Source organism: Rhinolophus sinicus, chromosome 14, assembly GCF_057876585.1.
Source record: "Rhinolophus sinicus isolate RSI-liver-muscle chromosome 14, RSI-T2T, whole genome shotgun sequence".
Classification (NCBI taxonomy): domain Eukaryota; kingdom Metazoa; phylum Chordata; class Mammalia; order Chiroptera; family Rhinolophidae; genus Rhinolophus; species Rhinolophus sinicus.
In genome coordinates, this window is record NC_142514.1 from 90,486,819 (window position 1) to 90,511,307 (window position 24,489).

Below are 24,489 nucleotides of genomic sequence, written 5' to 3' on the forward strand. Positions count from 1 at the left end.
AGAAAAATAGGACCCACGATCCAAGATTAAATCAGTTAATAGAAACAGACGCAAAAATGAGAGATGATGGAATTAACAGAAAAGGACATTTCCAAAACTGTTACAAATAACCTCAATGTGCTCAAGGAGTGAAAGGACAACATGAACATTTGAGGAAATGGAAGATTAGAATTAAAAATTTCATTGAATATGTTTAATAGATTGGATACGACAGGAGAAAAGATCAGAGAACTTGAAGACATATCTATAGACTCTCTCCACAGTGAAGCATAGAGAAGAGAAAAAAAGAGCAAAGCCAAAGTGCCCTGTGGGTAATATTGCGCAGTCTGGCATACATGCAATTGGAGTCCAAACATAGGTGCATGTTTGTGGGCAAAAAAAAATCTATAGAAATAATGGCTGAGTTTTCCATATTTGGTGAAAATCAGAAGCCTACGTACCCAAGAAACTTAACAAATACCAATCAGGATAAACACAATGAAAACCAAACCAAGACATCATAATCAATCTGTTGAAAGCTAGTGATAAATAGAAAACCATCAAAGCAGGGAGAGTAAATAAAAAATGTTAACAGATCCAGCAACATAAGAACAATGTATATTTATCTTCAAAAGTATACAAAGCAGAAGGAAAAAAAAGGCATCTTTAAAGTGCATGAAGTAAAAAAAACGTCAACTTAGCATATATGCAGCATTAATACCCTTCAAAACAACAAAGAAGTAAAAACTTTTCCAGACAAAAAATCTGAGAGAATCTGTAGCCAGCAGACCTGTACTGTAAGAAATGTTAAAGGAAGTTCTAAAGGTAAAATGTTACCAGAAGTTTGGATATTTACAAAGGAAAAAGAGCACCAGAACTGGTAAATATATGGGTAAAAATGAACCTGCATAGACTGTATATCAAGTTTAATTAACTAAGAGTGGAATATAATTGATTGGCTTAATAACAAAAAAAACCCTCCCCTGCTTTCACACCAACCTAACAAAAATGAATAAAACCAGTTTGTATACATTATGCAAATACATTAGGTATCTTCAAGAAATTGACAACTTTTTGGAAAAATACGAATTTTTAAAGCCTGATCTCTGACACAGCAGAAACAAAAAGAGAAAACTTACTAAGGAAAGACAAAAGTAAAGTAATGAAAGAATTAGCTCTGAAAACCACTTTGGGGATAAGCAAGGTAAGAACAGCTAGCTATAAAAGTAACAAACAGTGTCAGAGCACCAAGGAAAGGAAATATACCAAATTCATTTGTGAAGATAATTTAACTCTGATGTCAGAATTTGAAATAGAGGACATAAAACAAATCCACATACCAATTTTACTTATTACTCGTGGCATCACAATCCTATTCTATTAACACCAAATACTGTAACGCTATCTGTCTTTCTCAATTTTAATTCTCATAGACTTCCAATCACAATCTCAGTGGTTAAGATTTAGATGAAGACGAGCTAAGAAAATCTGAAAAGAATAATGAGTGAAATATACCTTGCTAGTTATATATTATATAGCTATAGTAAGAGCATGGTTCTAATACAGGGAAAATTACCAACTAGAATTAGCCTAGAAATACTCCAAAGATGACAATATCTGCATTAAAAATCAACACAAGTCATTCAACAAGTGGTAAGGAAAACTGGATAGCTAATTTTCCTTAAAAAAAAAAAAAGTCCCTTTAAGTATTTACACTATACCATATACCAAAATAAAACACAAAGATAAACAAAACAAAGGAAGTGCACAGAAAAATTTGTATGATGGAATAAAAACAAGAAAAATTGATCTCACAAGTAAAAATGAAACAATCTTCTCTACCTTCAGATTAGGGAAACTTTTTAAATATGGCAATTATCAGGGCCAGTGAAGAGCACACACACATAAAGTGGCATATTTCTAGAGAGCAATTTTATAAGATGTGTCAATCAACCTCTGCTCTTGTAATTAATTCCACTTTCAGAATTCTAACAAAAGGAAATCATATGACGATGTTTTCAGACAAAAGGTTTTCAAATAACTTTACTTTTAAAATGGAAAAATTGTAAAGAGCCCTAAATTTAATAATAAAGAAATGTTTAAATGACTTAGGTATACAACTCTCTCACACATCTTAAGCAGCCATTATTATGATGTTTATGAAGGTTTTTAAAATACAAGTCAGTAAGTGTATCATGGCAACTACCAACAAATTAACATTACACTTTCCACATGCCAAGCTCTTAACACAAATAATCTAATTTAAACCCATTCAGCACACCTGAAAAAGTGGGTGTTACAGATCTGATTCCAAAACTTGTGTTCCTTTACTTTGTTACCCCCAAAATTATACATTAAAGAAATGAAAATGAAAGATAATAAAAGGTATATGTAATGTAATTAACAGTGTTTACATGTGAGTTTATTAGGAATGTAAATAGATAAAAATGTTAATGGCTTAAAAAAACAAACAAACCCAACAACAACCAGATCACGGGTTTATTAAAGAATGACTGAGAACTGCCAGACAGAAGAGATGTGTAGGGCAAGGCCCAGGGAAAGGGAACAGGCCTCCACGGCCTGTCCAGGTGCGACATTCTCCCTGCATTTCCTGTGTTCACCAACATGGAAGTTCTCCCAGGACCACTGTGTTACCCTCCTGGGTTTTTATGGAGGCTTCATTACAGAGTCAGGATTGAATAAGTCATGGGCCATTGGTGACTGATTCAAGTGCCAGCCCCTCTCCCCTCCCTGAGGTGTGTGTGTGTGCGGGGTGGTGTGTGTGGGGTGGCACAGAAAGTCCAATTCTCTAATCACATGGTTAGCTCCACTGTCAACCAGCTGCCATCCTTAGGTGTTTCCAAAAGTCACCTCATTAACCTAACAAGGTACACTTAGGAAATTCCAAGGGTTTGGGGAGCTGGGACCTAGGAACTGTGATGAAATAAATAACAATCTTGCAGTTCACCCCCTGGTCTTAGAACTTGATCCCTCACAGCATACAATCATGTAAGTCAGAAGATACTGGGATCTCATTTAGTCTTAATGGCTGTTTCTTAGTGACAGACATATGGGTAACTTATATCATTGGTATTTTGTAAATTTCTACAATATACTACTGATGTAATTAGGGTTAAACACCACCTGAAAACAGACTTTTGAGTCCAAAATCCAGACAAGAATTCTGGGATATTAGTTTTAAATAGGTAAAGATTTATTGGTATTTCTCTGAGTGCATTTCAGTTTAGGGTTGTTTAATCAAAAGTTGGTAAATTTAATAAGTTGTCAGAGCAGTATGGGTCTCAACCTCAAGGAAAGTTCAAAACCGTTTTTTAACCATCTGAGATATTCATGGCCATTATTTTGTTTAGCCCAAAGACAGCAAGCACTATAGTGTCTACAGAATTATTAACCCTCCTTTATTATAGAGTTTAACATTTCAAAATATTATTTACACCCACTGAACCTAATCCGATTTAACTGTACAAAAGCCTACCATTTTATTCAGATTATATAATCTGCGAACTGAATTCATTAAAAGAAAATTTTCAAATGAACACGGAAGTAGCCTTTAAATATCAGCGTCCCTTTTTCCCGTAACATAGTAAACAAATCCTTTATAGATGATTATAAAAGTCTCTTTGCTCCAACTGCTTCAATTAGTTCCCTGTCCACAGGCATCTCTGTGTTTAAGGTTATACAGGCTCATTTTCAGCTGTGTTCAAAAAGACAAGAGATTTGTCAGTGCTGCTTTGCTTCAACATGACTGATATATTACAAACAATTAGAGTCCACTGCAAATTTCACCTGTTTATGCCTGATTTTGTCTGGAGAAAGTTGGTATCAACCCCACACAGGTGAATCCAGCTGAGCAAGAATACACAAAACCCACGGCTCTCACGGCTACCCCACCCACACCAGGTGCACAGCTTTCCACGTGATTTCAGATCCAAGTTCCCAGCACACTTCAGAACAATCCAAGAACTGCAGCCCTCCTGACACTCACCTCCTCCAACAACTGCAGGCCTTTTTCAAGATGAAATGCCACACTTATTATAGTATTTATGTTTTTCTTAGCTATTTAACACATCACATTGTGCTACCGTTTTTATTAGGGTCCCATCTCATTCTTAAATGTGCCAATGACAACGTTTCTCAGTCATTTCCCTCATAAGCCCTGTGGTTTTTAGTGCCTGGTTTTGCGTAGTGTGATGATTTTAAGGAATGTATTATGTTGCATTACACAGAACTGGCTCTAAGCTTTCTTTCCATTGCTCAGTATCAAAGTCATTCTTTTTACCTGATTCAACAAAGAATTTATTCACAGCCATGTTTTAGACTTGGCCCTAAAAATAAAAGCCATCTAACTAACGATTTGCTTCAAGAGAAATACATAAACCAGCTAGCAACTGCTCAATGGGGAATAAGGGTGGAAATGTTCCCATCAAGGCCCACATTCAGAGAGCGCTTGGTTTTTCATCAGCCACCTCCTTCCAGGAGGAGCTTCCTAATGTCAGGCATGGGCTCCCCCCACCCGAACTGGACAGGTAGGGGTCAGGGACAGAGTGGGCTTCCAAAGCAAAGGCCCTCAAGGCTTCTTGAAACTGAGTTAAGCTTCTCCAACAGGTGAGAGCCAAGCATTCTGTGTGTGTGCTCCAAGGCACGTAAATGGTTCTCCGTCCTGCTCCAGCGGCTGGAGCAGTTGTCGTCCATGCCCAGTCTGGATTAGATCCTTTTCTTCTAGTCTTTTCCACCTAGTCTGAAAATCAACTCTGGAGTTCTGTGTCTAGGCATGGATGAATGCTGTTCTCTCTCCCAACACAACGGTGCTTGTCAAACTCTGGGACACAAAATCAATTTTGTTGATAGCAATCAGTATTTATTTAAAACAGAATAGACTAGGAGAAACTAGAGACCATCGCATGTGTACCAGTACCCTGGGCCACCAGATAAAACATGTCCCTGACTGTGGGTTGCACTGAAGTCTGAGAACACACTGTATGTGCAGTGCCCACAGATGCCTGCTCCAGCCTGGACTCGTCACACTGAGTGTGCGGAGCGCACCTCTGTGCCGGACCCAGCACAGCATCTGACACGGGATGCATCTGACAGATGAGTAAACCTGAGGTTCAGGAGCTCATGGACCTGAGCTGCATTCTCAACAGCGTAAAGGTTTCCCCTCCCTGACTCCCTGCCGTTGAGGGTGGTCTGAGGGGCGAGCAGGACCGTGGGTCACTGCTCTGATTCTATGGCTAGAGATCTGTGGGTCACAGGCCCTGGGGGTCACACCTTCCCCTCACGTGACAACAGGAAAGGACAGATGCATGATGGCTGCCCTGCACTTACCTCCAAATACCCCCTTCCTCAGCCCTTCTGCACTGATCTCTCAATTTGCCCGATTTCCACAGTAACTTTTCTACATCTTGACTACTCGGTCAGCTTCACTGCTTCTCTAGCTTCTGGTTTTGCTACTGCACACCGACCGCAGCCAACTCCATGGCCACACAATAGCTTTCCTCAAACCTTTCATTCAAGTGTTTTCCTTATAAAACTAGAACCCCCAAACCAACCTAAATCAAAATGGTCAGGTTAATTGTTAAGGTTTTCCCCACACTGGGTCTCTCACACGTCTCTGACATCATCTCCTAAAAATTAACCAGGCTCCCTGCCTCATGCTGCAGGCACGACCATTTGCATCCCAGCTACCTAACATGAGCTAGAGCCATGTCAAGCCTGGGCCAGGGGCTGGCACCGTATTAGCACTTGGGAAAACAAACTACAAACAACTCACTTTAAAAAGAAGAAGAATTCCTAAGAATGGAGGCTGTATAAAAGCCATTTTAGTCCATGAAGCACAGGAATAATTCCTTGAAACCATTAAATGATTCAGAATGTTAGATTCATACTGAAGGTAGATGAACGGAAAATTGTGAAATGAATTAAAAACTTGAGAGTACATAGAATTAGGGAGCATTTTGAAAATCAACAGAAAAACATAAGCTGTGGCTTCTTCAATTAAAATTATTCTGTTTAATAATTAACTATTCAGAGAGAACCAATCTAAAAATGTTAAGTACAAAAAAACAATGAGATTTAAAAAGAAAATTTTATTGATAAAAAGTAGCAATTAATGAGACTATGTAACTTTAAGTAAACTTTAGATAATTAATTATAATTTCCTAAAACATATATAAGTCCACTTTAACCAAAGACTTATGAACCAAGAGATACACAATAATGTAATGTTTGATACGTGAAGTGCAATGTTTATGGCTAAGTGCCATCTGCAGCAGGGGTTCTCAGCCTAACTGCACAAGAGAATCATCGGGCAGCTTTAAAACAATGTTTCCTGGGCCAATTCCCAGCTACCTGGGTTCTGGGAGTGCAGCACAGGGCCTTTCCCACGTGATTCTGACACACACTGTTCTAGGGCAAACGGGTTTGGTATCTTTCACGATGCAGCAAACTTGTGGTCTGAAACAGGATATTCAGGGTAACCCAAAGGAAAAAGCTTAAGTCAGAAAACTGAGCAGTAACATTTCTTCCAAATCAGAGTCATCAAAGTCCAAATAACTGAAACAGATAAATGAAAAACAGTGGTAAGTACAAGAAGTAAAGACCATTGGAAAGAATATAGGGAGATGCTAAATCAGATAAAGAAGAGTATCAGAAATATAGAGAAATTAGAAATACTCAGATGTTCAACACAATATCGCTTTTCTCCAGTAACAAAGTTAGTGAGTAAATCAAAGACAGTAAAAACTCAGGCTCTGGGACTCAGCAGGGGATCCTGGAGTGCTGGCTGACATTGACAAGATCACACTGCTTCTCTTTTTACAACAGGGCACTCAAGGGAAGAACCAGGCTCAGTGTCACTTAAATATTCGCAACATGTGGAAACAGTCTAATGGTTGGTTCTTGTATTATTTGTATTTGTAATTTTTCAGTTAATATCATTCAGGATAGTAAAAATTTCCACATTTTGGTTAATAATCTTTCCTTAGAATAGACTTCCCATTGATACTTTTCTTCCTTTTTTTTTTTCTTATTCTTCACCAAATGCAAGAGGGGAAATCTCAGTGATCAATCACACTAGTTTCTCAGTGGGGGTAATCAGAGGTCAGAGACATGGAGGCAGAGAGGCACCCCGCATCTCAAGAAATTTTCATCTTGCAAGATGAAAACCCAAGGAACAGCCAGTGTCACTGCCTGCCTGGGGTTCCTGAGCGGCGAGGGGGGCACATGCTCAGATCACATCCAGGCCCACCAGATGCTCTCCTCAAATGCTCCCTCCATCACACACAGCTAGCTGCCTGCTGCAATGCTAAAGACCCATCCATGTGGAAAGTTAAAGAGCAAAAGGTAAGTAAATGAGTGATCAACGGTAAGAAATATCTTCAAGAAGGTTAGGAACATTTCCAGGTAACGCTGCTTAAGACTTCATAGAGTTCGATTTTAACTGGTGCGCAAGTACTTTTGCACACAGTAGGTGCTCAATAAATATTTGTTGAAGATAATTGTTACTATGCCATTAGCAAAGAAATGGAGATAGCTATAGTCAGGGGACTCTGATGAAGGTTAATGATTAAAAAAAAACAGGATGGAAAAGAACAGGCTGAAATCAGCCTTTTAAGGGTTACACCAAGTTAAAAAGAATATGGACTTAATGTTGGAGGCAAAGGAGAAAGATTAAAAAGAATCAACAGCTCACCTACCTGTCTGTAACAACTAAAAATTCAGCCTAGGAAAAGAGGGATGTGAAAGATCTTCCAGGGGCCAGAAAATGTATAATAAGGCATTTTAAAAAAGAAAGAAAATCAAGGGCTGCTATAATTCCCAACACAGACCTAATCACTTATTACATTTTATGGGCTCCAAAGAGTCTTCATGTTACTTCAGGCATTATTAATCCAGGAAGAAAGGCAGTGTAGTTACCTGGGCAGAGATGAGTTAGTACTTAGTTACCACTAGCATTCCTAGTCCTACAGGGAGAAAGCTCGGGAAGAAACACCCTACATGCTATGCACATGCTTCCTCGCTGTGCTTAAACACATCCATCTCCAAATCCTGTATTTGTATCTATCCACCTCAATGCTGTAACACATTTTATCTACTAACTTGCCTACAACAGGATAAAGCTCACCATTTTTCAGAGAATGTTCAGGGATGTTATCACGTTAGCATGATTATTAAAAGAAAAAAACAAACCACACACACAATTTAAAAACTGACATGTAATTTGATTACTAAACTGGCTTTGACCTTTCCCTTGAACCACTCCTGCTTGCACACCTAGAGTACTGTTTAGAGCTACTGAGGGGACATCAGCTTTGCCAGGAAGGATCTTTTCCTGCAGCACTCTCAACCGGTCACAGGCTCAGCAATGAGACCTCAAAGCAGTTTCCTGTCTCCAGAGGACATCTGTGGACTTTGTCCTACGGAAAACTATAGTTCAGTGGCGTCAAGTCTGTCTTGCCGCAGAACTCATTTCGTTTTTCTACAAGCCACACTGACTCGAGGGCTAGCGCAGCCAGACGCCCCTGTGGAACCCCTATGCAGCAGGCCCCAGGGCCACTTGCAGTCTCCCTCTCACCCCCACCATCTGCCTGTCATAGAGAGAGAGGAACTCTAACCCAATTACTACAACTCAGCGAGGCATGGGAAAGGGGCATCCTAGTACCTTAGAAACAGCTTACTGTAATGTCTGCTTTATTACGTACATATATATATGTGTGTGTATATATATAATATATATATATGGTGTGTTAGAATGCCATTCTTTCTAAAGCTGAACAATATTCCATTGTATGACTACACCACATTTTGTCCATCGATGGACATTTGAGGTGTTTCCACCTTTGGCTATTGTGAATAATGCTACTATGAACATGTGTACAAATATCTGAGTCTCTACTTTCAATTCTTTATATATATACCGAGACGTGAAATTGGTAACTTTGTGGATTATATAAAAACATCTGTATCTGTTGATATAGAAGCGGATCATATGGTACTTCTGTGTTTATTTTTTTGAAGTTATATTTAATATTTTCCTAAATTAGTTAGAATGTGTTTAATTAGTAACTATAATCCAACTCTTTGAGAAGTTCCAAATCATGGACTGGACTTGATTACTTTCATTTCTTTGCTAAACTTCTTTGGTTTCCCTGGGATAGGGAAGCAGAGGACACAAGGCTATAAAATCCTTTAAATGTTGGAAAAGGGTTAAAATAATCAAAGGTAACTTGCACAAGGACCCATAGCCAATTCTGAGGCTCTTAGTCCAGACACAAAACTCTAGAAAATACATTATGTACTTGTTTTTCTTTTCACGTCCTGGAACTGCCTCCTCCTAGCTAGTCTTGCAGTTTTAATGCACACATACAGGTCACACGCTACTTCAAGGGTAGGATCCGGGCTTCACCAAGCTTGTGCCTCTAGTTCTGAGTACTAACCTTCCTTTTAAAGACAGAGTTTGCTGAATGACGTTTTAACAGTAGGAGAATAAAAAGAACTTGAACATATTTCTTCAACAGAAACACTCCAATTAGCAAAGTCACTGTAAACTATGCAAACATCTGTCATCAGTTCAGGGTATAACTAGACACGATCAAGTATCCTTGCCCATGTTTAAAGTTTCATGGTATAAAGGTCAGTACTCCACAGCATTACTTTATGTAGACGCCTTGGTCAGTTTCATCTTTATTTTGAGTTGTGTGGAGCTCCTCAGCGAGCATTAAGCCCTAAGGGGATTTAGATTCCTAAATCTAGAAAAGCAACGAAGTCCTTAGTCAACTAAAGGAAATTTAAGCATCCATCTTTACTCAGTTCTTCAACACACAGGGTAAAAATACAGTTACAGAGCTATTGACAACCAACATTTTAGAATCAAAGTTAAGAACACCAAGGAAACGGAAATCCTTAAAAGTGAAGTGCATTATTTGAAGAGGCTAATGACAGTTTATTCAGCCATGATCAATCTTTATTACAGATGCACATTCAGGCCAAGTTTAATTTTACTTATGACAAAGTAAAACAAAAATAAAAAGAAAGAAAAATTACTAGCAATATAAATCCTATCATTCTAACTAAACACATCAGTATAAGTTTCTAAGGTAAATCCAATAAAACAGGTGATACTTTAAATTTAGTGTATTTCCTTATTAATGGCTTTAAAAATAAGTCAAATACTAGAGAAAAACACACACAAAAATCTGTATACTGTAATGCCACCTTAAAGAGCAAAAAAAAAGGAACAGAAGGAAATCAGACCCATCTTCCTTTTTAGTGCTGAGAAGAAGAATTAACAACAAAAACAAAAACAACAACCAAAAATATAAGAAGGGTAACAGTAACTATCTACATGGTATAATTCTCCAGTGGTGGAATCTTATTATTTATCACATCTACAAAAATTTCATTTCCTGCAAAAATGATCCTACCTTATTTGACATACGATTGAAGTCTCTCAATACTTTTCTTTGTAATATTTGTCTTGACTTTTAGAACCAACCAGTTCTTGCAACTATTGCTTTACTAAGATGGTTACTCAATTACAGTCTAATTTCCCTATTTCATTTTAATAGTGCATGGCCATTAATTTCAAATCCCAGGTATTAAAGGAATATACTATCTTGATTAGGTACATGTAGAGTATAACCAAACTTCTACTCCAAATTAAATTAATTCACAAACTGTATTTATTGCATCTAGTATATTCTAGGCCAAAATGTGCTAATTTTCTTTTTTTTTTAATTAAAGTTTATTGGGGTGACAATTGTTAGTAAAATTACATAGATTTCAGGTGTGTACAATTCTGTATTACATCATCTATAAATCCCATTGTGTGTTCACCACCCAGAGTCAGTTCTCCTTCCATCACCATATATTCGATCCCCCTTACCCTCATCTCCCACCCCCCACCCCCCTTACCCTCTGGTAACCACTAAACTATTGTCTGTGTCTATGAGTTTTTGTTTCTTCATTTGTTTGTCTTGTTCTTTTGTTGTTTTTGGTTTACATACCACATATCAGTGAAATCATATGGTTCTCTGCTTTTTCTGTCTGACTTACTTCGCTTAGCATTATACTCTCAAGATATATCCATATTGTCACAAATGGTCCTATTTCATCTTTTCTTACTGCTGAATAGTATTCCATTGTGTGTATATACCACAACTTCTTTATCCATTCATCTATCAAAGGACATTTTGGTTGTTTCCATGTCTTGGCCACCGTAAACAAAGCTGCAATGAACACTGGCGCACACTTGTCTTTATGTATAAATGTTTTCAGATTTTTTGGGTAGATACCTAGGAAAGGGATTGCTGGGTCATATGGTAATTCTATTCGTAATTTTTTGAGGAACCTCCACACTGCCTTCCATAGCGGCTATGTGCTAATTTCCTACTCCTGGTACAGAGACACCTCACAGAGGGCAAGACTTCAAACACCTCCTTTGGAAGTAACATTATTACCCCGAGTAAGGAGAGGGTCAAGTTGTTTGCTGATATTCACAGTAAGGTCTACTTAGGCCTTCCACCTGCAATGTCAACAGCAGCAGGGTAAGTATGAAAACCTGTCACCTATACTTTTAATCTTTTCCAAGTGCTACCATTTCAATCAGTGTCTTGAGCATTCAAACATCAGTGGATAATATTATTATCTTTCCATATAAACTATCATGTTAAAGCTCCCCTCCTTTCCACCTTTCACCTCATCTTCAAATTAGAAATAGTTTAAACTAGAATAACACATTAATTTTAACTAATTTCTCAAATGCTATCAAAATGGCTCTCTAGATCTGTGGTTCCATATCAGTGTATGCTATAGCTCCTGAAGGACTGAGACCATTAAAGCTACAAAGACAAAGCTTGCTGAAAGCACAACTCAACAAGACAGAGCTGGAAGTGAGAGCACCACAGGAAGAAAGGCCATCCTGTAGTTAGTTGCTAAAAGCATAACACGTATTTAGCTTTGGATTTTCTAGAGGGCAAAGCAAGGCTTGAAACTTTATTAAAAAAAGATTCTAAGATATAAACAAACCTATTACCTTAAGAAGATAACCTGGTACTTCTAAGACACAAGAGACATCTCTCCCTGAGGGTCTTCAAAAAAACAAGAGCCCAACAACACACAGACACTCCACCATCCCCAAATCAGAAGGAATGAAAAATGGTAACAGCCAGCAAGGACATGATATGGCAGATTACAAACTCAAGAGAATCCCCAAGTACATGAAAGCAAAGGTTTTCCTAACCTTTCCCCGTACACAGAGCTATTTTTTCCCCCTAAACAAAATAGAACCTCAAAACCAAAGCTGATGAAAGCAGAGGTGCTCCGGTGGTGGGGACCTCACTGGCTCCTCGTCAGCCTCTGAGACCAGCAAGGGGGAGATGCGGTGCAGGCCAAACCTCAGTTCCCAGGGCTGCCAGCCAATGGAGAAACACCAAAACATCCTTGAATTTACGAAGCACCACAAGAAAATGAAAATACATGATTTCATTCTAAAAAGAAACAAGCTGTGAGGAATTGAAGATGGCTCTGCCCTCACAGAGCTCAGCTGTTTGCGTGGCATGAGCGCCTCAGAAAAAGGCGAATGGCCAGAATCACTAAAAGGGGCAGAAGAAGGCCTGGGGAACAGGAACTGCCATCTAGATACCATCATCCATCCTAGTCCTTCTTTGGTTGGCTTTTCAATTCGTTTTCAGACCATGTGAAGATTTAATCCATGATGAACTTTCAGGAACTGTTCTAGTATTTGTGACATTCACTCAGTTTTTACTTTTAGTTCTTTTCGGTCAAGATTCATCTCATGGCTACTTAAAGGAAATTTATTCACAGGAACATAGATTTTATAGTAAGGATATCTTGAAAGTTAAAAAAAATTTGGTACAAGTACCAAATGGTACAAGTACACAGTATGTACCAAAAATATAGTCATAACATGTTCACAGCTTTATTTTCTCAATATTTAAAATTAATTTCCACATACAGAAGCAATCAAGTTAATCATTCTAATATTAAAAGAAACATACAAGACTAACCTCTAAAACATAAAATCCCAAATAACCCTACACAAACTATACACTCTCAAGGGAGAAAAGTCGTAAAATGTTTTTTGGAGGGTGACTTGACAACTTGTATTAAAAACATTAAACAAAACTAAAAATGTATGATGAATCCAAATCTAGGAATTTTATCTTAGAGAAATATTCATAGATATTATTAGGATTTGACTAATAGGAAGTTCTTTGCAGTGTGATTTACAGTTAGGATGCTCCTGTAATTAAGACTACTGTGTTTCCCCGAAAACAAGACCTGGCTGGACAATCAGCTCTAAGGCATCTTTTGGAGCAAAAATTAATATAAGACCTGGTATTATACTATGATTATCATTACATTACATTATATTATAGACCTGTCTTATAGTAAAATAAGACTGGGTCTTATACTAATTTTTGCTCCAAAAGACATATTACAGCTGATTGTCTAGGTAGGTCTTATTTTCAGGGAAAACAGGGTATGTGTAATTATGCTTAACGACACAGAAAAGTATGGCTGACCTATGAGAAGTCAAGCCTGGAACATGGAACAGTGAGACATGTTCTTACACACACACTTACATGCAGAGCACAGTGAATAAAAAGCTGGCTCTGTCACCTCCTCTCGCCCACTCTCACCTAGTAGTTTATTTCCTAGTCTCTCAGCTCCAAGGTCAATCTACTCTCTTCACCCTCTTCTCACACACTACAGATACTGTGGTACAGCTGCAAGGCTTTTATTGCTGTAGCAAAATACTTCTACGCTTGAGCATGAGCACCATCTAGAGAAGTTTTGCAGGACATGAGACTGGTGGTGCAAAGGCAAAACCAAATCCAGCGCTGGCTCATCATGGATGACGCCATCTGTGGACCCAGCTCTAAGAAACCATGTGAGAACCCACTCCAGTTACACACCAATTCTGTAAACCCTGTGTTTTATTGCAAACAAAAGTTAAATGGGAAAAGAGGATCAATAGTTCAGAATTAAGAATGGACCTGTCCACAGCTAAAAGGCTGGTTAAAGAGCTAGACAAACTACAAAATGACAACTTTTCTTGAACTCATCAGAGAGCTGAGGTTGCAAGGCAACCAAATGACTTGAAATTCAAGGAACGACAGCCCATCCAAGGAAAGATGGGACATGGAGACTGTCTCATCTGTGGCAGAGTACAAGTGGAAGGCAGGGCCTCTACAAATGAATAAGAAGGGATCAGCTAAACTCCAAAGAACTGCTAAAGGCTGAGTGTAGGCTAGCATGATATATAAAAGTTCACTTGTAAGAAAGACCAGGGAAAGGCAGGAGATCAGACACAGACTTTCTCAGCAAGCCACAGAGGAGGGGGTCTGGCCATTTTCAGGAGAAAGGTTATGAAGACCCACCTGCCTACTCTGATCTTTCTCTCAGGCCTCTAGGGGAAGGGTAGGGAAACCCTGTTGACTCCATTAAAACCAAGGGAAGGACAGTGTGAGGAAAAAACCCTTTACCCCATGGGCAGGAGAAAGAATCCTGGTAAAGATCCATCTACAAGGCTGAGGAGCACAGGGCCTAAGCCTGAGATGGGACCAAAACAAGTAACTGCCCTGCTCCCACTCTCCCTTCCACCTTCCCATCCCAGCCTATCAAGAACCGAGTGACATGGATTGGAAGAATCAACATAGTTAAAATGGCCATATTACCCAAAGCAATATATAGATTTAATGCAATCCCCATCAAAATCCCAATGTCATATTTTAAAGAAATAGAACAAAAACTCATCAGATTTATTTGGAAACACAAAAGACCCCGAATAACCAAAGCAATCTTAAGAAAAAAGAACAACAATGGAGGTATCACACTTCCTGACTTTGGCTTGTACTACAGGGCTACAATAATCAAAACAGCATGGTATTGGCAGAAAAACAGACACATAGACCAATGGAATCGAATTGAGAACCCAGAAATAAAACCACATAAACATTTTTGACAAAGAAGCTAAAAACATACAATGGAGCAAAGACAGCCTCTTCAATAGATGGTGCTGGGAGAATTGGATAACCACGTGCAAAATAATTAAACTGGACTGCTATTTGTCACCATGTACCAAAGTTAATTCAAAATGGATCAAAGACTTAAGCATAAGACCTGACACAATAAACTGCATAGAAGAAAACATAGGTACTAAACTTATGGACCTTGGGTTCAAAGAGCATTTTATGAATTTGACTCCAAAGGCAATGGAAGTAAAAGCTAAAATAAACGAATGGGACTATATGAAACTTAAAAGCTTCTGCACAGCAAAAGAAACCATCGACAAAATAAAGAGGCCGCCAACTGAATGGGAGAAGATTTTTGCGAACAGTGCCTCCGATAAGGGGCTAATATCGAGAATATACAAGGAACTCATGCAACTCAACAACAAAAAAACAAACAACCCAATTGAAAAACGGGCAGAGGACTTGAAGAGACATTTCTCCAAAGAGGACATACAAATGGCAAATAGACATATGAAAAAATGCTCAACATCACTAATCATCAGAGAAATGCAAATCAAAACCACAATGAGATATCACCTCACCCCAGTCAGAATGGCTATCATCAACAAGACAAATAGTAACAAGTGTTGGAGAGGCTGTGGAGAAAAAGGAACCCTCATACACTGTTGGTGGGACTGCAGACTGGTGCAGCCGTTATGGAAGGCAGTGTGGAGGTTCCTCAAAAAATTACGAATAGAATTGCCATATGACCTAGCAATCCCTCTCCTGGATATCTACCCAAAAAATCTGAAAACATTTATACATAAAGACACGTGTGCTCCAATGTTCATTGCATCTTTGTTTACGGTGGCCAAGACATGGAAACAACCAAAATGTCCTTCGATAGATGAATGGATAAAGAAGTTGTGGTATATATACACAATGGAATACTATTTGGCGGTAAGAAAAGATGATATAGGAACACTTGTGACAACATGGATGGATCTTGAGAGTGTAATGCTGAGCAAAGTAAGTCAGACAGAAAAAGCAGAGAACCATGTGATTTCACTGATACGTGGTATGTAAACCAAAAACAACAAAAGAACAAGACAAACAAATGAGAAATAGAAACTCATAGACACAGACAATAGTTTAGTGGTTACCAGAGGGTAAGAGGGGAGGGGATGGGAGATGAGGGTAAGGGCATCAAATATATGGTGATGGAAGGAGAACTGACTCTGGGTGGTGAACACACAATGGGATTTATAGATGATGTAATACAGAATTGCACACCTGAAATCTATGTGATTTTACTAACAATTGTCACCCCAATAAATTTAAAAAATAAATTAAAAAAACACACAAAAACAACCGAGTGAAAATATCAATAGCAGTCTATTCCCAGGGAAAGGGCAAGATCACGGAGAGAGAAGTCCTCTAAGAATCAGGCATACAGAGACAGCTGAAAGCTGGTGACAGCACAGACACTGAGAAAAACCTTCCAGCAACCACAGCAAACGCAAAATCCAGCTCAACTCCTGACTAGATCGATTCAGTTTTCCACACTAGCTGCCTAAGAACTATGCCCATTTCTAGGCATGAATATTATTTGTCTCTCTTGTTTTATATGAGATACACAGTATTCAAATAAAAATTATGAAATATACAAAAATCAAGAAAAAAAAATACAATTTATCAAGAAACAAAGCAATCAACAAAACCAGACTCAGAGATGACCCAGATAATGGTACTTTGATATAGAAACATTAAAATAACTACGGTACATATAAAAGGATCTACTAGAAAAAGTAGACAGCATGCATAAACAGATGGGGCATTTCAGTAAAGACATAGAAACTTTAAGAAAAAGCCAAATGTGAAAGTCAGAAATCACAAACCCTGGGGAGGGGAAGAATCTGAATTTCAAATTGCCACATTATTTTAAATGTCTTGTTAACACCACCACCGAATCACAAGACATGCAAAGACAGAGGAAAGAATGACTCACATAGGGAAAATATTAATCAATAGAAACTGTCACCAAGGAAGCCCAGACATTAGACTTTAATTAGCTATTTCAAGTGTGTTCAAGAATGATAGGAAATAATGTCAAAGGAAGTAAAGTATGAGAAAAATGACTCACCTAATAGTATCAATAAAGAGAGACTATTAAAAAAAAAAATCCTTGAGTTGAAACTATAAAAACTGAAATGAAAAATTCACTACAATGGCTCAACTGAAGATATGGACTGGCAGAAGAAATCACCAAACCTGAAGACAGGTCAATAGAGATTATCTAGTCTGAGGAACAGAGAGCAAAAAGAATGAAGAAAAAGAACAGAATCTCAGAGATTTCTGGGACATCAGCAATAATACCAAAACACACATTTGGGAGTTTCAAAAGGAAAGGAAAGAAAGGGGCAGAAAAAATGTTTGAAGAAATAATGGTCAAAAACTTCCAAAATTTGATGGAGAACATTAATCCACACATACAAGAAATTCCAAGCAAAATAAACTTAAAGAGATCCTCACCTAGACACATAATCAAATTGAAAGCCAAAGATGATAATCTTGAGAGCAGCAAGAGAACTGACAAGTCAAATTCAAGGACCCCTGATAAGATTAACATGGTTTTCAAATAGAAACCATGTAGAGGTCAGAAGGTAATGGGATACAATATATAAAGTGCTGAAAGAAAAAGACTGTCAACCAAGAATTCTATATCTAGCGTAACTATCCCTTGATAATGAAGGAGAAATTAAGACATTCCCAGATAAAAAAAGACAATTAGTGGCTAGCTTACTTGCTTTTACAATGAATACCAAAGGGAGTCCTTTAGGCTAAAATGAAAAGACACTAGACAGCAACTCAAAATCCACATGGAAAAAAAAAAAAGGCACTGGGAAGATAACTATATGGTTAATTATATAAGACAGAGTAAATGTATTTTGGTTCACAACACTTTTACTCTTACCTGATTTAAATACAAAAAGCAATAATTACAAATCTGTGTTAATGGGAATATAAAGTAAAAAGATGGATTTTATATGACAACAGCATAAAGGATTAGGGGAGCGAAGAGCAAAGTTTTTATATACTATTGAACTTAAATAGGTATTAATCTACACTACATTATCATAGATTAAAATGTTAATTGTAACCCTCAGGGCAACAACTAAGAAAACAGCTAAAACTATATAACAGAAATAAAACAAAGGAATTAAAATGGTAATTAGAAAATACCTACTTGACATGAATGATGATGGTAATGGAGTAACAGAGGGAGAAAACAGGCATGAGTTAATGGAGAATAAGAAACAAAATGGACGACAAACCCTACCTTATTAGTAATTACAAATAATCCATGTAAAAAGCAGAGATTGGCAGAAAGGATAAAAAGATCTAGTTCAACTCTGTACTGCCTATAAGAGGGACACTTTAGATATGAAGATACAAACAGGCTGAACAGAAAAAGATACACTGTACAAAACAAAACCCAAAATAATAGACCTGGAATAGCTATACCGTATGAGGCAAAACAGACTTTAAAACAAAAGTTACTAGAGAAAAAGAACATCTTATAATAAAAGTGTTAAACCATCAAGAAGACATAACAATTATAAACATACGTGAACTTAACAAGAGAGCCCTAAAATGAAGCAAATCTGACAGAACTGAAAGGAGACAGACAATTCAACAACAAAGACCTCAAAACACCATTTCTAATATGCATACTTAACTAGACAGAGAATACACAGAACTAGACAGAAGATCAGCAAGGAAACATAGCTTGAACAGCACTATAATCCAACTAGACCTAATAGACATTTATAGAAAAACCCACTCAAACACAGTACAACTTCTGAACACAGTGGAATGAAGTTAGAAATAAAAAACAAAAAGAAATTGGTAAATTCCACATTAAAAAACAAGATATCAAATTATTAACCTAAGCATCCACCCTAAGAAACTAGAAATTAAAAGGTAAATTAAACTCAAAGCAAGCAGAAAGAAGGAACAAAAATAAGAGCAAAAATTAACGAAATACAGACCAGAAAAACAAGAGCAAAAATAAAATTAAAAAACCCCAAAAGTTGGTTTTTTGAAAATATCAAAAAAACTGACCAACCTTTTAGATCAGGGGTGTCAAAAGTGCGGCCCGCAGGCCAACTGCGGTCCACAATCCATTGTTAATTGGCCCGCAGCAAATTCCAAAAATATATCTATTTTACTTAAATAAACCAGGTCAGGCAATATGTAGTTCACCTCGAGTGAGTGGCCCAGCTGTTTGTGTATTTTACCACATATAGCCCTTGGTAAAAAACTTTGAAAAAAGTTTGGACACCCGTTTTAGATTGACCAAGAAAAAAATGAGAACATTCAAATTCCTATAATCAGGAGCGAAAGAAGGGGCAGTACCAACGAGCTTAGAGAAATAAAAATGACTGGAAGGGAATATTATGAACAACTGTATATCAAGAACTTAGATAACCTAGATGAAATGGACAAGTTCCTGAAAATGACTGAAACTGACTCAGGAAGAAATAGCAAAATCTTGTAACATTTAAAGAATTAAATCCTTCAAGAACTCTTCCAAAAAACAGAAGAGAAGGAGGAAACACCTCCACACTCATTCTATGAAGCCAGTATTATCCTGATACTAAAACCAGACAAGGGTATCACAAGAAAAGAAAACCACAGGCCCAATATTCTTTATGAATATAGATCCAAGATTGTCAACAAAATATTAGCAAATTGAATCCGGCAGCATATACAGTTAATTTATGTACCATCATCAAGTGGATTTATCTCAGGTAGGCAAGGTTAGTTCAACATAAAAATACATCAATGCAATAAACCACATGAAAAGAATAGAGGACAAAAACCACATGATCATCTCAATAAATACAGAAAAATCTTATGATAAAATCTAATAATCCTTTCATGATAAATACATTCAAAAAGCTAGGAATAGAAGAGAACTTCCTCTAACTGATAAAGGATATCTATGAAAAACCCACAGCAAACATAACGTTTAGTGAAAGACTGAAAACTCTCCCCCTAAAATCACAAAACAAGACAAAGATGTCCACTCTATACATTCAACATTGTACCAGACGTTCTGGCCAAGGCAATTCTGTAAGAAAATGAAATAATCAAGATTAAAAAGGAAGAAATAAACTATCTATTTACAGATGATATAACTGTAAACACAGAAAATTCTAAGAAATTCACATACATGAACATAGCTATTAGAACTAATGGATGAGTGAGGTCCGCAAGGTTGCAGGATACAAGATCAATATACAGAAATCAACTGTGCTTGTATACAGCAGCACTAAGAAACTGAAATTGAAATTAAGAAAACAATTTAATTTACAATTGCACTGGAAAGATTAAATATGTAGAATAAATTTAACCAAAGAAGTGCAAGACATATACACTGGAAATAACAAAACCTCACTGAAGAAACTACAGACTTAAATAAATGGGAAGACTTTGTATTAGAAAACTTAATATTGGTATGGTAACAGTTCTCCCAAAATTGATCAATTTAATGCCTATCTACAGAATTGGACAAGCTGATTCTAAAATTCATACGGAATTACAAAGAACTCAGAACAGGAAAATAATCTTGGAAAAAGAACAAGTAGGACTCGCACTTCCCAATTTCAAAACTTACTACAAAGCTACAGTAATCACGGCAATGTGGTACTGGTAAGTGGATAGACAGATCAAAGGAACAGAACTGGGAGTCAGAAATAAACCCGTATATGTCTATGTCAATTGATTTCTGACAAGGGTACTAAGACCATTCAGTGCAAGAAAGAATACTCTTTTCCAGTAAATGTTGTCTGGACAACAGGATAGCCAAAAGAATAAAGTTGGATCCCTAATGTACACCATATATAAAAATTAACTTGAAATGGATTAAAGACTTAAATGTAAGTGTAAAATCCGTAAAACTCAAGAGTAAGACAGGTGTAAATCTTCGTGACTTTGGATCAGACCAAGGGTTTCTTAGCTATGACACTAGAAGCATGAGAAACAAAAAAAAGTAAGTACATTAGACATCATCAAAATCAAAAACTTTTTGCTTCAAAGGACACTATTAAGAAAGTGAAAAGACAACCAACAGAAATGTAAGAAAAATGTTTGCAAATCACATGGATTATAATAGTGTAATACCCAGAACATATGATTTTGTATAACAACAATAAAAAGACAACCTAACTTAAAAATTGGCAGAGGATCTGAATAGACGTATCTCCAAAGATATGCAAATGACAAATAAGCACATGAAAAGATGATCAACAGCATTAGACATTAGGGAAACACATATCAAAAGGACAATGAAATACCACTTCACACCAAGATGGCTATAATAACAATTACACACATATGTTGGTGAGAATGTGAAGAACCCTCCTACACTGCTGGTGGGGATGAAATAGGGTATAGATGCTTTGGAAAAGTTTTGTAGTACCTCAAATATTGAACAGTTACTATGTGACCCCAGCTATTCCCATCTTGCGTACATACCCAACAGAACTGAAAAATATGTTCAAAAGCATGTACACAAATGTTCATTAGCAGCAGTATTCATAATAGTTGAAATGTGAAAGCAACCCACATACCCATCAACTGACAAATGGATACATAAAATGGGGTATATCCACACAAAGGAAAATTATTCAGCCATAAAAAAGGACGAAGTACTCATTCATGCTACAACGTGGATGAACTTTGAAACCATTCTGCTAAGAGAACACAGTACAAAATCTACACATTTGATTCCATTTATATGAACTGCTCAGAACTGGCAAACCCAGAGGCAGAAAGGTCAGCAGTGCCAGGGGCTGGGAGGAAGGTAGAAAGGAGCGTGACGACTAATGGGAATGGGGTTTCTTTTTGGTGTGAGTAAAATGTTCTGGAATTAAGTAGTGATGGCTGCATAACTTCGTGAATATAAAACTTTGAATTGTATACTTTTTTATTTTTAATTTTTATGTTTTTAATTTATTGGGGAATATTGGGGAACAGTGTTTTTCCAGGATGTCAAGTCATTGTTTTTCAATCTAGCTGTAGGGGGTGCAGCTCAGCTCCAAGTCCAGTTGTTGTTGCAATCTAGTTGTGGAAGGTGCAGTTCACTGGCCCATGTGGGATTCGAACTGGCGAGCTTGGTGTTATGAGCACCGTGCTCTAACCATTGAGCCAACCAGCTGCCCACCAGAGGCTCAGCTCCAAGCTTAAGCCATTGCCTCTCACTGGTCCATGTGGGAATCAAACCAGAGGTCTTGGCCTTATGAACACCATGCTCCAACCACTGAGCCAACTGGCTGCCCGTTAGAGGCTCAGCTCCAAGTTTAAGCCGTTGTTTCTCACTGGCCCATGTGGGAATTGAACCAGCGACCTTGTTATCATGAACACCGTGCTCTAACCACTGAGCAAACCGATCGCCTCCACTGTATACTTTTTCAAAGGGTGAATTTTATGGTATGTGATTTATATCTCATTTTTAATGCAAGAAAATAAGCACCTGTCAAATACCAGAACCTCAATAGATGTTAATATAAATAATTAATACAAATGTTTACATTCAGCTTACATAAAGTATTATAAGATTAAAAATAGTGAAAGTTTAAAATATTTGAATAGACACATTACTTTTACAAAAAGGGGAACATTACAGGTCAATGTCAACAATAAACTAGGATTTGCATCTATAATACACAATTTTAGTGAAGGAAATCCAACCATACATAAAAAGGATAAAACACTGTCACCAAGTTGGGTTTGTTTCGGGAATGCAAGGTTGACTTGTTGTTTTTTTGGGGGATGGGACCCAATGTAATTTACTTGCTTCATGGAATAAACAACAAAAAAATAATCTCAGTAGATGCAGACAATTCAATATTCATTCATGAAAGAATTCCCCCCCCCCCCCCCCCCAGAAATTAGATAGAACTTTTTTTTCTCCCACAAACTTAACTAGTGAGGGTACCAATTCTTAACTCCTCTGTATTCATCCCCTTTGCCATGGAAACTTTTACGTTTTTCTGCTGTTGTGGATGGGCTGATTGTCACAGCCCTTGAATCTGAAGTGGGCTTTGAACCAGGAGCTTGCTCTCTCTCGTGCCTCTGTCACTGCTGTGAGAGAATGAGCAGATGAGCCACTGAAGGAGGAAAGAACCAATCTGAGTCAGCCCAGCTGTTCCTGCTGAGGATTTTAAATATTTTCCCTCATCTGAAGCAGTACAGCTCAGGCTCCTGAGGCAGATCGTCTTGGTCTTTGCCTGGTTCTGGCACTCACTAGCTATGTGTCCTTGAGCAAGTTGCTTAACTTTTCTCATTAACAAATGGGGATAACAGTAGCTAACTCACACAGCTATCATGTGATCAAATGATTGATGTGTGTAAGCACTTATAACACTCCCTGCCACTCATCAAACACTCAATGTAGACATGCTAGAATTATTACATGCACAATATTTTAGTTTGGTACTTTCAAATCTCCTTTGGAATTTATGTTATTTCTCATCTTCTGGACTATTTTTCAGTAACATGTATGTTCATCTTGTATAATTCTAAATAAAAATTATTTTAAATAAAATATCACTGTTTTTTATCCTTGGATTATACCTTCTGAAATCAGAATCAAATTCAATACTGATATGTCCCTATTAAAAAAACAAACAAACAAACAAACAAAACGGAGGGTCTAAGAGAATCGGTCCAGTGGAAATTTCCAGTTCATACTTCAATGTCTTGTTGATCTCAGTCAGCCAAAGCCATATCCTGAAAGGAAGTCAAGATCCGAATTGTCCACCCAACAACCACAGATGTGTAAATAATAAATGCTAATATGCCACTGAGGTTTGAGATCATTTGTTACACAGCATTATTATAGTGATGGGTAACTGATATGCCTGATACACAGTATTTTAAAACTCTACAGCAAATATTATTCTTAATGGTGAAAGCTTAGAATTTTCTTCAGAGATTAGGATAAAAAGACAGCAATAAACGGAATATGAAAACAAAATTTAAATGATGCCACTTATAACAACATCAAAAACAGTATTTTACAAAACCCAAGGAATCAATCTAATGAAAGACATGCAAGAAAATTGCAAAATACCTTCATTAACTGTAAAGATGCCAACTCCCCTAAATGATCAGATGCAATGAATTCTCAATCAGAATTCCAGTAGGTTTCCCCCTGGGGAGTGGAAATTGAAAAGCTGATTCTACTATATGTGGACGTGGAAAGGGCCATGAGTAACCCAGGCACACCCAAAGAAAAACAAGGAGGGGACTTTCCGTACCAGACAACAACACTTAAAGACTGCATAATTAGGGCAATGTGGAACTGGCATCAGGGTAACAGGACAAATCCAGAACAGACTGCCCTGTACACAGACATCCTGGCTTTATGCCAGAGGTGGTAGTGCAGCGGTGGTGACAGTGGTATGACCCTGAGCGCTACACATTCACAAGGCACATCACAGAT

General features: G+C 37.5%; 1 protein-coding gene across 3 annotated transcripts in view; it reads right to left on the reverse strand.

The window, feature by feature from the left end:
• CDYL (chromodomain Y like) overlaps positions 1 to 24,489 on the reverse strand; it is a 187,702-nt gene that overhangs the window by 26,203 nt on the left and 137,010 nt on the right. Inside the window, exon 1 of one of the 3 annotated variants that reach the window (XM_074335278.2) lies at positions 24,118 to 24,252. The exons of the other annotated variants lie outside the window; for them this stretch is intronic. The gene's annotated coding sequence lies outside the window, so the exon portion shown is untranslated. Of the gene's footprint in view, positions 1 to 24,117; positions 24,253 to 24,489 lie in introns of those variants that run through there. 3 annotated transcript variants of the gene reach the window in all.